Below are 16,815 nucleotides of genomic sequence, written 5' to 3' on the forward strand. Positions count from 1 at the left end.
AATTAGAGCGCAGCTCTTGAGGAGGAGGAGGGAAGGGCGCCGGGGGGGTTAGACTAACCGGGGGGGGGGGGGGGGGGGTCACGTGACCCCCAATGCCGATGATGTCATCGCTGACGTCACTGATGATGTCATCAGTGACGATGACGATGCGGGTACCGATGACGTCATTAGTGATGTCACTGATGACTTCACCAGTGACGATGACGATGCGAATGTCGGTGACGTCATCAGTGACGTCGCTGACGACGTCATCAGTGATGATGACGATGACGATGCGGATGCCGGTGACGACATCAGTGATGTCACTGATGACGTCATCAGTGATGACGATGACGATGCGGATGTCGGTAACGTCACCGGCATCCACATCGTCATCGTCATCATCAGTGATGACGTCACCGGCATCCACATCGTCATCGTCATCATCACTGATGACGTCACCGGCATCCACATCGTCATCGTCATCGTCACTGATGACGTCACCGGCATCCGCATCGTCATCATCATCACTGATGACGTCACCGGCATCCACATCGTCATCGTCATCATCACTGATGACGTCACCGGCATCCACATCGTCATCGTCACTGATGACGTCATCATCATTGATGACGTCATCATCACTGATGACGTCACCGGCATTCACATCGTCATCGTCATCATCACTGATGACGTCACCGGCATCCACATCGTCATCATTACTGATGACGTCACCGATATCCGCATCGTCATCATCACTGATGATGACGTCATCAGTGATGATGACGATGACGATGTGGATGCCGGTGACGTCATCAGTGTCGATGACGTCATCAGGGGTCACGCGACATCGGCGGGGGTCACGTGACCTCGGGGGGTCACGTGACCTCGAGGAGGGGGTCACGTGACCTCGGGGAGTCACGTGACCTCGAGGAGGGGGTCACGTGACCTCAGGGGAGTCACGTGACCTCGGGGGGGGTCACGTGCCCCCCCCCCCCCCACGAAGTCACGTGACCCCGGTGGGGGGCTCGCGCGGTGCATTATGGGACATTTCCCATGATGCACCGCGCGGTTACGCCGACGGCGACGCCGACGCCGCTCAAGCCGGAAACGGGCCCCTAAGAGCTGCGCTCTAAAAAAAGCTGTTTGAACAATTTGTAAGAGATCTATTTTGTTACTAACGTTATTGTTCACGTACCCAATGGTGTGTAAACGTGACGTCGATGCCCATCGACGTCCCAGCGACGTGTCCCAGTTTTCGCTCTGACGCTACTCTGGATTAACGGAAGACTGCTCGGTTTCTTTATAGTATTTGTTAATTGCATATTTCAATATGGCTTTAGTGTTAGCTGGCATTCGTATTTGTGTCCTGGTGTATGTTAATTTCTAAAAAATTGTCGCTAGGTAACGCGAATGCAAAATGTCCTGACTTGCTAAACCACGTAAATTCCTAAAGTTCATAGCTGCAGGGACAGAACGAGCGGGTTGGTATGGATAGTAAACTTGAGGAAGAAAACGAGAAAGGACGGAAAAACACAAACTTCCAACTGGCAACAACATTTAATAACACCAAGAGTGCTATTTGCAAAAAAGTCAACAGCCCCGGACCGGCGCCCCCTTGCCAAAAGAACCACAAAACCTGTTACGTTCCTTGCCGCAAAGAGTGTGTTTACTCAATACCTATGTCCTGGGGTGCCCGATACATCGGCCAAACGGGGCGCTGCTTAAACGACCGCCTGAGAGAGCAAGCGAACGAGGTTAAAAAAGCGGTCTCCAACGGTTCAGAGGTCATTCACCACCCGATCGCCAAACACGCATCGGAATGTACTTCCTGCTCGGCCGTCCTTCTTTCTACTACAAGAATCGGGGGTCACCCCTCGAGGTATGGTCGGGAGATTCTGGAAGCCTTCGCCATGTGTCGATCCAAGGACAACATCGGCTCCCCTTCCATTGCCCTTTCGGGGAAAGAGATAAGATTTCTTAGTTCGGAGCTATCTCCCCCGACATTCCCGACAGCGACGACGCACCCTTGACGGCATAGTGCTCCTCCTTTCCACCCCCTTTTCACCCCCCCCCCCTTTTTTTCCTGTATATAAGCAAACTCTTGGTGTTATTAAATGTTGTTGCCAGTTGGAAGTTTGTGTTTGTCCGTCCTTTCTCGTTTTCTTCCTCAAGTTTACTATCCATACCAACTCGCTCGTTCTGTCCCTACATCGTCAACGTGAGCCCTGTTTGTTCTTGTCCTATGTCACCAACCCCAGAGTTTGCCCCTGTTGAATTCCTTCAAGCTGCAATTTTCCTTTCCAAGATGTCTATGCTGCGCTTACGTCTACGGGTTCTCGGATACTTCGTCCGCAAGAAAGTTCCACACGGAGCCATCGAGCAAGTCACGGGGTTCCAGTCTAGCAACTGGCAAGCCAATCACAGAATCATGCAGATCGCCAGGGATGAAATCTCCAGCGAGATCCGCGTTATGCAAGAGCTCCTGCCCGCTGTGATGTCCAAACATCTGGGACTAAACTATAATCGTCAGCCGTCCTTCAAGTTTCTACAAGAGTCAGCCCGCACCCTACTATCAAACTCATGGAATCATTTTCTTCGTCATCAGAAAAATCCACCGAGGTGACACACCAGAGTCAAACCAGAACCCCCCCTCAACTTGTCCGGAGTGCAGATATCCCCGTCTACAGAAAGCCTTCTGGCCCACGGGCCGAAGTATGCTCCTGCGGTCGCCAACACCAAAGTTGACCAGCTGGCCGCGGTGTACGAGATCGCCGCCAAGGTACCCGAGGACGGCCGTCAGGACTTCGTAGCGGCAGGGTCAAGAGCTGTGTGCTTCCATGGTGAGACAAGGAAAACCAAGAATGCTGCCACCCCAGCTATCAAGGAACTGCAGTCCGCTGAGCTGAGAGTTCTCCAAGCGGACAAGACGGGCGGGTTCGTCATCCTCAACAAAGAACAAATGCAGGAGAAGACCGACGAAGCGCTGAAAAAGAACTTTCTTCCTCTCAAGTCGAGGCCATCCGGTTCCCTCAGGTCTCAGGTGAAGTCGCTCTGCGACTCCTCCAACCTCCTTTCTCTAAAAAGTGCCATTCTTGCTCCCGCTAAACAGTACCTATCCATTTTCTTTTCTGCCAAGACACATAAACCTGGAGTGCCATTCCGTAGCATTATTTCAGAAACAGGGTGCTGGCAGAAGCCCTTGGCGATGTTTTTACAAAAACATCTCGAAACCTTGGACCTTCCTCAACCTTTCCGACTAAAGAATTCCGAGGACCTTATCCCAACGTTAGATAACTTGCATATCGGTACGAAAACTGTAGGAGTGTTCTCTCTTGATGTAGTAGATTTGTATTATAGTCTCAATGTGAAAACCCTTCTGGGGTTCGTATCCGAAGCTGTGCACTTAAGAGGCGTTATAGATTTTCAAAATTCCTGTGGCCTCTCACTCTCAGCATTTCTAGAGTTGATTCGCCTGTATCTTCAGTCCACCCTAGTGGAACACGAGGGCAAAGTATTCCTTCAAAAATCCGGTCTGTGCATAGGGTCGTGCCTAGCGCCCATCCTAAGCGAAATCTTTATGTTTCACGTTGACACAAAGGTTCAATCAATCCTTGAGCAGGAATTTCCCGAAGCCTCGGTTTATCACTACGTAGATGATTATCTTATCATTCATTCCACTAATTCAGATACCGCAGCGATTGAAAGCGTTTTCCGGAAGAACTCCTTCGGGCTCACGTTCACAAAAGAGACCCCTTCATCTGAGGGATTACAGTTCCTTGATCTGAGATTGGTCCCCACCAGACTCGGGATCTGCTGGTCCAATCAGCAGCGGTCTGCGAAGCCTGTCCTGCCGTTCAGCAGCTCGCACTCAAAAAACGTAAAAACTGGTATTGTCCGAAACCTTATTGCTGCTGCCAAATCCAAGTCGTGTCACCGCCTTTCCTCAACTAGTCTGTCCAATCAGATAGGCCGCTTTCTCAAGGCAGGTTACCCAAACGACTTGATCGGGCTTACCATCAAAAGACTTGTCACAGGGCCTCAATCCAAAAAGCCGCCTCCAAGGTCCCGCTTCGCGTGCATCCCCTACATTCATAACATTTCGCATCGACTGAAATCAATATCTCAGCGCTTCAACACCAACGTGCTTTTCTCGTGTAAGTTTAAATTGGCATCTATTTGCAAAAAAAGTCAACAGCCCCGGACCGGCGCCCCCTTGCAAAAAGAACCACAAAACCTGTTACGTTCCTTGCCGCAAAGAGTGTGTTTACTCAATACCTTTGTCCTGTGGTGCCCGATACATCGGCCAAACGGGGCGCTGCTTAAACGACCGCCTGAGAGAGCACGCGAACGACGTTAAAAAAAGTGGAAGCCGTTTACAACTTCCTGTAACGCCGAATTGGAGCGCAGCTCTTGAGGAGGAGGAGTGGAGGGTATATTCCTCCTCCTCCCCCTCCTCTTCCCCTCCTCCTCCTCCCCCTCCCTCTCTTCCGAGTACTTGTGTAGCTTGTTTCCTGAAAATAAGTCACATGACTTCAGCGGGGGGTCACGTGACCCCCCCGACCATACTAGACAATGAGGGGAGGAGGAGGAGGGGGGAGGAGGAGGAGGAGGGGGAGGAGGAGGAGGGCAGAGGTCCGGGGGGTCACGTGACCTCGAGGGGACGGGATCACATGACCTTGGGCGGGCCGTCACGTGACTTCGGCGGGGGGAGGGGTCACCCCCCGGGGTCACGTAACCTTGGCGGGGGAGGAGGGGGGAGGAGGAGGAGCGGAGGGGGAGGAGGAGGGGGAGGGGCGACGCCGACGCCGATTCCAACGCCGACGCCGCACAGGCTGGAAACGGGTCATGTGACCCCCTCCCCCCGAGGTCACGTGACCCGCCCGGACCATACTACAAAATGTAGTATGGTCCGGGCGCTGTAAAGGAGAAGGAGGGGGAGGAGGAGGAGGGGGAGGAGGAGGAGAGGGAGGGGCGCGGTTACGCCGACGGCGACGCCAACGGCGACGCCGACGCCGCTCAGGCTGGAAACGGGCCCCTAAGAGCTGCGCTCTAAAAAGCGGTCTCCGACGGTTCAGAGGTCATTCACCACCCGATCGCCAAACACGCATCGGAATGTACTTCCTGCTCGGCCGTCCTTCCCTCTACTACAAGAATCGGGGGTCACCCCTCGAGGTATGGTCGGGAGATTCTGGAAGCCTTCGCCATGTGTCGATCCAAGGACAACATCGGCTCCCCTTCCATTGCCCTTTCGGGGAAAGAGATTAGATTTCTTAGTTCGGAGCTATCTCCCCCGACGTTCCCGACAGCGACGACGCACCCTTGACGGCATAGTGCTCCTCCTTTCCACCCCCTTTTCACCCCCCCCCTTTTTTTCCTGTATATAAGCAAACTCTTGGTGTTATTAAATGTTGTTGCCAGTTGGAAGTTTGTGTTTGTCCGTCCTTTCTCGGTTTCTTCCTCAAGTTTACTATTCATAGCTGCCCTCACAACTCTATTTGATTTCAAGAATCAGTCATAATAACTGCAGTATTTGCAAAAGTACAATACGAATTGTTACGGCTGTCCGGTCAAGAAAACTCCGTTTAATTGCACGGACATGTCACCCAGTTCTTGAAAGCGGGAGATAATATTGTGGAACAACGAAGAACGACATATATTTATGCCCATTTATTCATTTTGATATCTGTCCTCCCCTTACTGTTAGACGTGCCTTTTCAACGGAATGTTTTAAATTGCTACAAAAGATACGATTCACAGAGGTCAACACGAAACTGACGTGTCTGGGTTGTCAAAACAAGAAAGCAGTAAAACTAAACCTAAATATCAAATTCTAACACTCGCCAGTTTTTGTTTTAATCTTATTATTATTTTGTATGAGTTGCGCGTGGCGTGATTGTCTGATATGTCATTTCACGAAGTGTTGACTCAAAACGGTAATGTCAGCCACGAAAATGTGGGCCTTAATTTGACAAAGAGTGAGGAAACCTTCCGGGAAAGAGCAGTTTACAGGGAGATGCCTATTCGACACCCAAAGAGAAATTGCCACGCTGCAATCTACTAAACGAATTAGTTTCGGCCGTTACGAAAGGCTCTAAACTGACGTTCGAATGTCAGAACCAGCCATTTCGATCGTCCGCCGTTACGTACAACATGGCTTGACGTCGGTGTACCGGTGTTGGGAAAAAAAGTCATTCTTTTGGTCATTTAAACTGAATGGCAGTCGTTTACCAGTATCGTGCCTTATAAGTAGACCGTAGAGTTTTGCGGATTTTATATATAATGAAAATTGCCAGATGTAATTCAGTGTATTTTTTGAAAATCGCTGTATTTCGGTGATGCGACTCAAATCAACACTGAAAACGATAATTATCGGTGAAAAAAAGTAATACAAAATTAAGTGCAAGTCTGAAAGGCCAGGTTATAAAAGTCCTGGCTGGAACCGATGTCGGTGATTTGATTGTCTTCAACTTTTTTTGTTTGTTATCGACGCCAACATATATTTTTCGTGTTTCTCGGTTGTACCCGTTTCGTTTTTCTCAATTTTGACACTGAGAGATATTAGTCGGTGTTTTCCGGTTAAGAATGGACAGCCTACAGAAATTTACATTCCATTTCAAAAGCAAACGGTCAGCTAGAAGGATAGGGACAAAACACAGACACGGAGAAACAGAGACATAGACTCAGCGGTGTTTATGTCTTGTCTCTGTTTCTTCCTGTCTGTGTTTTGTCCCCATCGTTCTAGCAAACCGTTTACTTTTGCATTATGTGCAAACTAACTCAATTTCAGCCTTTTATTCAGTTCCGTTTCAGTTTTGAACCTACTGTTTAGTGCGCGATTAGTGTCAAAACCTTAATCTAATCTGCTTGTTACACTGGCTTTGATTTGGTTTGAATTACGTAGCTTTATCGGGATAAAAAGTGAACTTCTTAAACAACCGTTTCAAAGTTTCTTTTGTTTGTTAACGTCGGTGTGGTTTCTTCTTTTGACATCGTAAATGCGGAGATGAGGTTTGTTGCACGGATAGTCTGAAAAGCTATACGAGAAATTCTTTCTGGTTTTGCTTCCAAATCGAGTTTCCCTCTAAGCTTGGATTGCACATAAAACATACACCGGACTGATATGAAATGCGTATTTAAATTGAGGTCTATAAAGTGTACCCCACTGTAGAGACTAAATAACGCTGCTGAGCCTATAGATATAACAGCTTTACTAAATGCTCAGAACGTTTATGTGACCACAAAGCCATATCTCTAGGTCACTATATCGATTCTAAGTTTGTATCGACTTCTGTAATCACCAAAAAATCGCATGCAGCCAGATTTGCATTATTAGCAAAGTCCAGCGTAAAACACGTGATTGACGAAGAAGGCGTAATGGTTGTTTATGTTTTAGAGTGCAGCTCTTATGGGCCCGTTTCCAGCCTGAGCGGCGTCGGCGTCGCCGTCGGCGTTACCGCGCCCCTCCCTCTCCTCCTCCTCCCCTCCTCCTCCTCCCCCTCCTCCTCCCGCTCCTTCTCCTCCTCCCCTCATTGTGTAGTATGGTCCGGGCGGGTCACGTGACCTCGGGGGAGGAGGTCACATGACCCGTTTCCAGCCTGTGCGGCGTCGGCGTCGCCCCTCCTCCTCCTCCTCCTCCCCCTCCGCTCCTCCTCCTCCCCCTCCTCCCCCGCCAAGGTCACGTGACCCGGGGGGTGACTCCCCTCCCCCCGCCGAAGTCACGTGACGGCCCGCCCAAGGTCATGTGATCCCGTCCCCTCGAGGTCACGTGACCCCCCGGACCTCCGCCCTCCTCCTCCTCCCCTCATTGTCTAGTATGGTCCGGGGGGGTCACGTGACCTCGGGGGGAGGGGTAAGGGAGAGGGAGGGGGAGCAGGAGGGGAGGAGGACTAGCAGGCATGATCACGAGGGAGGAGGAGGAATATACCCTCCACTCCTCCTCCTCAAGAGCTGCGCTCCTATTCGGCGTTACAGGAAGTTGTAAACGGCTTTCACTTTTTTTATTCACTGAACCCTACGTGCATATTCTGAAACAAATAAGAACTAAAAAATCTTAAGGTTATTAAAAAAATCTCTGTAGACTTTATGTTGCTCTATTGAGAGGCAGCGCGTCCTTTTTTTTCAAGAGGTACCGCGGATACAGCTGACGGCGGCGGAGAAGTGGCCGGCGTGTCGACAACATGCTGCGCCTGTTGCAGTTGTAGCAGGAGTGTTTACGCGTGGCGCAGAGCGGCCGTTTTATCTTCTCCAGTCACAACGGACGCAGTCATAGCTAACGCGCTCGTTGTAGATGTCTGAACCAGCCTTAACTGCAGCATACAATCCGAAACGCCACCAACCCCACTGCTTGAAGGCGCTCGTAAGCGAAGGCTCAAAACAAAGCCAGAGCACTCAAACCCTCTTCTCGATCTGAAATAATGAGATAAAGGATCTTTGCGCAAACCCCTATTTACTAGATGGGATCGTTCAGAAGAATACTGTATAGAAGTCGTTTTTTTCTGATACACTCGTTGTCGATTAGTTCAGTTGCAACGCGGATCGAGAGCCGCGAAGGTGCATTGCGTCAGTCGCAACGATATCACGGTAGGGCATGCAGGAAAGACATGAACAAAGCCCTACTGTAAGAGCGACTGTAATGAGCCGGTATGAGTTTACGTAATGCAGCCACTGAACTCGGGTTATATAAGTCTTCGATAAAGCTTGAAAACAACTCACGGATGCATTGTTTCTTGTGGATATACACAAGGCTCTAGAAGACTAAGCTGTGATCGTGGCGTCCCATGGCGGCAAACAGTTCTCAGCGTAATGCCCTGAGGGCTTTCACGCGTCACAAATAATTTTATTATCACAAAATTCTTACCTGAACTGTGTCTCGTTGACAAATTGGTCATCTGCTTAAAACCGACCTATTATTTTGCGCATTCATGTGGCACGTTTGTCGTGGCAGCAGCTAGCGCCACGTACCAGGCGACCGCCTCGTGGGACAGCGTACAGCAGGCACGTTACAGTTGGAATGCTGGCAGGCGGATCTCGGCTGCGGGCCGCGTTTGCTCTGTCATTTTGTGTATACTTCTGTACATATAAACCTGTAGCAACTGGCGACTGGTTCCGGTGCGCACATCAAAGTGGGCAGCACCGCTAGTTCCAGTTCTGAAGAAGGATGGAAAGGTCCGGCTGTGTGGGGACTTCAAGGTTACCGTGAACCAGGCGGCAGACATTGAAACGTACCCAGTGCCGCGGGTGGAAGAAATCTGGACCAAGTTGGCGGGAGGCATGAAGTTCTCAAAATTAGATCTCCGGGACGCCTACCAACAAGTAGAGTTGGATGAAGCATCAAAGAAGTATGTAACTATTAACACCCAGCAAGGACTTTTCCAGTATAACCGGCTTCCGTTTGGTGTGGCTTCGGCGCCTGCAGTGTTTCAACGGGAAATGGAAAACCTGTTGCAAGGTTGTCACAAGACGGTCGTCTATTTTGATGACATTCTATTGACGGGCGTGACGGATGAAGAACATCGCCGGAACCTAGAAGAGGTATTGCGGCGTCTAAGCACTGAAGGATTGAAGCTGAAGCGGCAAAAGTGCACCTTCGGGGCTTTGAGCGTCGAGTACCTGGGCTACGTCATCGACAAGGATGGCCTGCATCCGGCACCTCAGAAGGTCGAGGCCATTGTCCAAGCACCCCAGCCAACGGATGTACGTGAACTACAAAATTACTTGGGTCTTCTTAACTTGTACCGAAGTTTTTTTGCCGAACTTGTCATCTGTGCTGCATCTGCTGCACCAGTTACTCATGCAAGGAACATCTTGGAAGTGGGGTCGTGAGCAAGCGGCAGCATTTGGAACCAGTAAGAAGTTGCTGACGTCTGCTGATGTGCTCATTTATTACGATCTCAAGTCGCCGTTGCTACTATGTTGCGATGCGTCGCCGTACGGCGTTGGAGCAGTGTTGGCACATCGAATGCCTAATGGTGCAGAGCGACCTGTGGCGTTTGCTTCAAGGAGGTTAACAGCAGCAGAGAAGAACTATAGCCAGTTGGACAAGGAGGCTCTGGTAGTGATGTTCGAGCTGATGATATTCCACCAATACGTCTGGGGAAGGTTATTTGAAGTGTTTACAGACCACAAGCCATTGTTAGGTCTGATTGGGCCGGACTGCCGCATTCCGCTCCAGAGTTCACGGCGGATACTGCGGTGGGCGTTGACACTGAGTGGCTACATTTACAAGCTGTCCTACAGGCCAGGTGCCAGTTTGGGTAATGCAGATGCCCTGAGTCGACTGCCACTACCAGTCAAAATGTTGGAGGAGTCAAGAGTCGTAGATGTAGTCATGCTCGAGGGCACATACCCAAAGGTTCTGTCGGCAGCAGTGGTGGAGGCGGCGACTGGCCAAGACCCAGTCCTGGCGACGTTACGTACGGCGTTGTGGACTGGCCGCCTTCCACCATCCGGAGCTGAGTGGCGGCCATTTGTAAACCGCATGGAGGAATTCTCGGTGATGGACGGCTGCGTGCTACAGGGGAACCGTGTGGTGGTTTCAGCTTCGCTGCGAGCGGCAGTGTTGGATCTGTTACACGAGAGTCACCCGGGGGTGGAGAAGATGAAGCTGGCTGGACGAAGTCACGTTTGGTGGCCGGGCATCAATGATGACATCACGGCCAGAGTGGGCAGATGTGCGGTCTGCCAAGTGCATCGGAAGGCTCCACGGGCAGTGCAGCAGACACCGTGGCCCTCCCCGGAGCGTCCGTGGTCACGTCTCCATATGGATGTCGGGGGACCTTTTCAAGGTGTCTACTTGGTGTTGGTGGACGCGTTCTCTAAGTGGGTGGAAGTAGTCCGCGTGCCGTCACCGTCGACAGAGGCTACCGTGAAATGCCTGAGGTCCATCTTCGCAAGTCATGGGTTGCCAGATGTGATAGTGAGTGATAATGGTCCCGCATTCACAAGCGCACAGTACAAGTTGTTTCTGGACCGTAACGGGGTCAGGCCAATACTTATCCCTCCATACTATCCAGCCTCGAACGGCGCCGCAGAAAGGGTGGTACAGACTGTGAAAGAAAAACTCAAGAAGTCTGCGCCTGATAATTTCGAGTGTCAGATCGCAAGAGTGCTGTTCACGTACCGGACAACACCACATGGTCTTACCGGACGCACCCCAGCAGAGCTGCTCATGGGTCGGCGCTTGAAGACAGCACTGGGCTTATTGCGGCCGGATCTTCGGGGAAAAGTGCATTTCCGACAGTTGCAGCAAAAACTATACAGTGACCGGTCAGCACGAGCAGAGCCGGTACCCCGGCCGGGAGATGCTGTTTGGGCCAGGAATTTCAGGCCGGGACCTCGTTGGTTACCTCCGATTGCTAAGGCGACCACCAGCGCATCGACGGCCGAGGTTCAGCTGACAGATGGTTCAGTATGGAACCGTCATGGAGACCACCTGCGGCATCGGGTCACGGAGGCTGAACTAATGGATGACGAATCGGGAGAGCATCTGCCGCAGTCCATCGGGCAGCAACTAGAGGAGGCAGATGGGGCAGCTCCAGATGGGCAGGTGGAGCTGGCGAGCGACTTCCGGTCCGGCATCACAGAAAAACCAGGGCTGTCCGTCAGCCCAGCAGGGAACTGTCGCCCAGAGGTTCCAGTAGCTCAACAGTCTCCAGCACTCTGAAAATCTACGAGAGTCCGAAGGGCGCCGCAGCGTTATTCGCCATAACCACGGACTTGTGGGGGAAGGGTGTTGTGGCAGCAGCTAGCGCCACGTACCGGGCGGCCGCCTCGTGGGACAGCGTGCAGCGGGCACGGGACAGTTGGAATGCTGGCAGGCCGATCTCGGCTGCGGGCCGCGTTTGCTCCGTCATTTTGTGTGTATACTTCTGTACATATAAACCTGTAACAATGTTGATAAGGAACGAACTGATGTCTACGAGACCAGAAACGCTTCAGCTCAGTGCATTGTCAGTTGCGCTAAATTCCCGAATGGACCATAGTAAAACATATTAACAATGGGCACTCTAAGGAGTTGCTTTATGCTTGAAGTAAGCATGCCTATAGCGGACATTTTTTGTCGGAACACGGGCCGGTACTCACGCGTCGTGAGAGCACACATAACTATATTTTTGTAAGGTATAGCTCTTCAGAATTTGCACAATTTGCCCACCTCTTTTTCCGTGCTTTGCTAAACATAGCATTTAAAACCAGCTGGCGTTCTTCGCCTTTAATGAACTTGAATAAACAACGATACGCGCCAAACCAGCGATTGGGTCCAGGCAATCTCAGGATGCACGCCAGAGAAACGCCCAAGGTTGGCAATCATAGGAGCCTAACTGGACTTAAAATGGCTTGGCCCCATGGCATTAGTTAGGGCTGAAGTATTTTTCTTTCACATTTGGTTTTTTCTCTGGCTTGTCGCATGATTGCCAAATTGCAAGATTTCAGCCAAAGATGTTAGAACACTGCAGCAATACCTGCATCAGTGAATGCCAAATCTGGCACTTGTTTCACCATTTAGTCTCAAGGTTGCCACATGAAAACTGAACGACCGCAATTGAAGCCCAACTCTGGCCTTTCTTTGACGATTTAGGGCCCAAAAGGTGACAGATGACTGCAAATCTGTACGCATTGAAGCGAAACTTTGGCACTTTTGGGCGAACTGGGGAAAAAATACCCAAACTCTGGAAAAGGAAAGTAAAGTATGGCTTTATTTGTAAGCTTCGCGGGCTTTTAAAAGCCATCAATTCCGAGACAAAAACCAAATTGATTTAACCTGAGACTGGGGTAGAGAAGAAGCATCAAAACGTAGAAGTGACAGAAAATAGACAGGACGACGTCTTTTTCAGACGTCGTCCTGTCTATTTTCTGTCCCTTCTACGTTTTGATGCTTCTTCCCTACCCAAGTCTCAGGTTAAATCAACATGGTTAATATTCACCAGATCGCCTGCACTCCCCGCAGGGGGCACCTGTGAAAGCAGGTGTTTGGAGAGTGGCGTCTCCACGGACCCCGAGCCATGCGGATTCGCCCGCCCACGTCTGGCTGTGCGTGGCTTTCCCGTGTCCGGGAAAAAAGGGCATCCTGGTGGTTGAGCCGACCCCGGGGTATATTTAAACCCTTCGGGGCCCCCCGGGCGAGGCAATACACCACTTCGGCCCCCGCTTCTCGTAGACGGGAGTCCTGGTAAGGCCCGGCCAGGATGATTCAGCCTAGTCGCCATTTGTTCTACTATCCCCTCTTTCTATTTTTTCCCCTTCCCTCTCCCTCACTTTCACCTTCTTTGGTGGCAAGGGCCAACCTTGTGTGGTGGCATATACTCTTATCCTAACCACACTTGGGTATAGCATCTGGGCAAGTGCTAGTAGATCAGCAGCTTTAGCAACCCCATTTTGTTATGGGCTGCTGACTACTCCCTAAGTTGGGCTCGATGGTGGGCGGCACACCGCAGGTGCCGAAATCCTTTTCCCATTCATATGGGTTCCAAAACTAAATCTTTCCTTGATCGGGCTCTGAAAAGGGTCCGGACCGAAGTGACAATATCGACAAACTCTACCTTGCCAGTCATCAGTTTTGTTAAATTTTTAGTAATACACTCGGAGAACGAAGATCAACCACTCGCAAAGCTTTCCCCGTTCTTGGCCGCAAAGACTCTAGAAACTGTGATTGGAAAATCTTTTAAAGCCAAAAAACTTCCATCTGGCGACCTGCTTGTGGAGGTCACAAATGCTGAGCAAAGCAAAGCACTTCTTGCACTCAACCAAGTAAGAGATAGCAAAGTATTCGTGACTCACATCGCTCACTAAACAGCACACAGGGGGTCATCTCTGAATATGATCTCCTTGGAATATCTACCAACGAAATACTTGAGGGACTACAAGATCAAGAGGTGGTCGCTGTGCGACGTATCACTATCCGTCGCGACGGTGAAGAACGGGACACAAAACACATTGTGCTAACGTTCAACTCGACGACGCTCCCCTCCACAGTTAAAGCCGGGTATCTCAACTGCAAAGTTCGCCCCTACGTCCCCAATCCAAGGCGTTGCTTCCGCTGCCAGCGCTTTGGACATGGGTCACTAGCCTGCAGAGAAAAAGCCACCTGTGCAAAATGTGCAAGCACTGACCACCCTTCCGACAACTGTGGCAACAATAACCATTTTTGCGTCAACTGCCGAGGAACACACCCAGCATATTCTCGCAGCTGTCCCCTGTGGTAGAGAGAGAAGGAAATTTTCTCACTAAAGGCGAAAGAAAATATTTCTTACCCAGGGGCACAGAAAAGATACTTTTTATTTCTTAAGGCTCTTATGCCGAGGCCACGCGCAGGGGACCGGCGCGGTCGACGGCACCAACGGGAAAGCAGGCGTCAACGGACGACCTGCGTCCGCCCGCTCAGTCCCCCTCAACCTCATCTGGAGGGGCACAAACCACTTCAACCCCAAAGCGAAATGCAGATCCTATCGCTTCGGTGTTCATTCAAGCGCAGGGTTCTTCAATCCCTGCGCCATCCAAAACCCAGGTGCCTCGAGGTCGGGGACTTCCTCCTCGTCCCTCTGAAGGCGCCCGAAAACCTGGTGAGCCGTCGGGGTCACAGGCCCTTAGGGGTCAGCCAGAGGCGGCCCCTGATAACCCGATGAACGAGAGCGGGCCCACGTCCAAGGACGACAGGCCCCACTCAAGCTCGGAGTCCTTACCTTCGACCTCCTGTGGTAACACAGATAGGCCGAAGAACACATCTAAGAAGAAAAATGCACCCCGCATCAAAATTGATTTTTAGGTCTAAATGATTGGTCTTTCTTCTAATTCATGCATAATGGCAACATTCTTGCAGTGGAACTGTCGAGGGTTGCTTCGAAACTACGACGACGTGCACTCTCTGTTAGACCAGCATCACCCTATAGCATTTTGTCTTCAGGAAACGCACTTAAACAATAGTCACCCTAATATCCTAAGGCGGTTTCAGGTTTTTCGCAGGGACAGACCTCTTCTGTCGCACAGTTCTGGTGGAGTAGCTATAGTTGTCCAGCAGTCTACCCCATGTGTTGAGGTTTCTTTGAATACCACTCTGGAAGCCGTGGCAGTTCGTGTTCTGTTGGACCGTGTAATAACCGTCTGTTCGCTTTACATTCCTCCACGTTATCCTGTATCCCGCGAAGAGCTTGAATCACTTCACGACCAATTACCCCAACCTGCCCTAATTCTCTGTGACTTTAACGCTCATAATCCTCTTTTGGGGTAGTAGAAGACGAGATACACGTGGCTCGATGATAGAGCGTTTTCTTTCCTCGACAGCTATATGCTTGCTGAACAAAGGAGAGTCTACGTATTTCTGTGCCCCAACTCATTCTTTTACATCTATTGATTAGTCTCTTTGCGATCCAACATTATTTCCTTTGTTTTCCTGGGCTGTCGATCCTAACCCCTATGGGAGCGATCACTTTCCTATCATTCTGAACAGACTAAATCCACCTGATACTGTGCCTACACGAACTCCCCGTTGGAAGTTTGAGGAAGCAAACTGGTCTGTCGTCAACCAGGCAACCCAGCTCGCTTGTACATCACTTAACAAACTGTCTATCGATGAAGTCACCAATTTGCTTAGCGCCCACATCCTCAATGCTGCAATTTTAGCTATCCCTATGACTTCATCTCGCTTACCCCGCCGCCGTAAACCATGGTAGAATGCCGACTGTGAAAAATCAAGAAAAAAGCAGAACAGAGCATGGGGCATATTTAGATGTTACTCAACAGTGACTAATCTCATCAGATTCAAGCGGATGAAGGGTCATGCGAGATACATCCGCCGCATCTCACAGCGTCACATTTTCCAAGGTTATGCATCCTCTATTAACAGCACTGCCACCACCAAGGAAGTATGGGTTAGAGTACATAAAGTCAATGGGCATTACCGGGCTTACTCAGTACCGCTTCTTTCTGAAAACGGACTGTGCCGTGAGTGCCTAGAAGAACAGGCAGATCTCCTTGGGAAACACTTTTAACGTGTTTCTAGCTCTCAGAATTGTTCATCTGCTTTTCTGAAACACAAGAGACAAGCAGAATTCCAATCCGTGCGGACATCCGGCGGAGTTCGAGAAGCATACAACTTACCTCTCACACTGAATGAACTGGAACGGGTACTTCATGAAACTAAACCTACGTCTGCTGGACCAGATGGAATTCACTACCATATGCTTTCTCACCTTCAGCGTTCCACACTCGACATAATTTTGTATTTGTTTAATCGCATTTGGCAGGAGAGTACATTTCCATCGTCTTGGAGAGTGGCAACCGTCATTTCTTTCCTAAAGCCTGGAAAGGATGCATCGTGTGCATCCAGTTGCCGCCCAATAGCGCTAACAAGCTGTCTTAGCAAAACTCTGGAGAGAATGCTTAACAAGCGACTCATGTACTTTTTACAAAAAGAAAATATTCTTGATAAATATCAGTGTGGCTTCCGTTCGTTACGATCTACATTGGATCATCTCGTCCGCTTGGAGTCTACCATCTGTGAGGCATTCGTAAATAAGCAGTGCTGCCTCTCTGTCTTTTTTTCGATTTAAAAAAGGCTTACGACACTGCCTGGCGGCAGGGCATCCTACAAGATATGTATAGCTATGGCATTTCAGGCAGGATGCTAGCATTCGTAAAGAGCTATTTGGCGATACGTACCTTTCGTGTCAAATTAGGCATTACCTACTCTCGAGAGTTCTACCAAGAAAACGGTGTTCCCCTGGGAGGCGTATTGAGTGTCACCCTTTTTATAATAAAAATAAACTTGATAGCCCGAGCCATCCCGTCATCCGTACAGTTATCACTTTATGTTGATGATCTTCAGATATCCGTCTCATCCTG

At 50.2% G+C, this 16,815-nt stretch overlaps 1 pseudogene; it reads left to right on the plus strand.

Annotated features, from left to right (window-relative positions):
* Positions 1 to 2,224: 2,224 nt before the first annotated feature.
* Positions 2,225 to 5,245, plus strand: LOC120849189 (annotated as a pseudogene).
* Positions 5,246 to 16,815: the final 11,570 nt, after the last annotated feature.

Source organism: Ixodes scapularis, unplaced genomic scaffold (genome assembly GCF_016920785.2).
Source record: "Ixodes scapularis isolate PalLabHiFi unplaced genomic scaffold, ASM1692078v2 PGA_scaffold5__190_contigs__length_132052651, whole genome shotgun sequence".
In the NCBI taxonomy this organism is placed as follows: Eukaryota; Metazoa; Arthropoda; class Arachnida; order Ixodida; family Ixodidae; genus Ixodes; species Ixodes scapularis.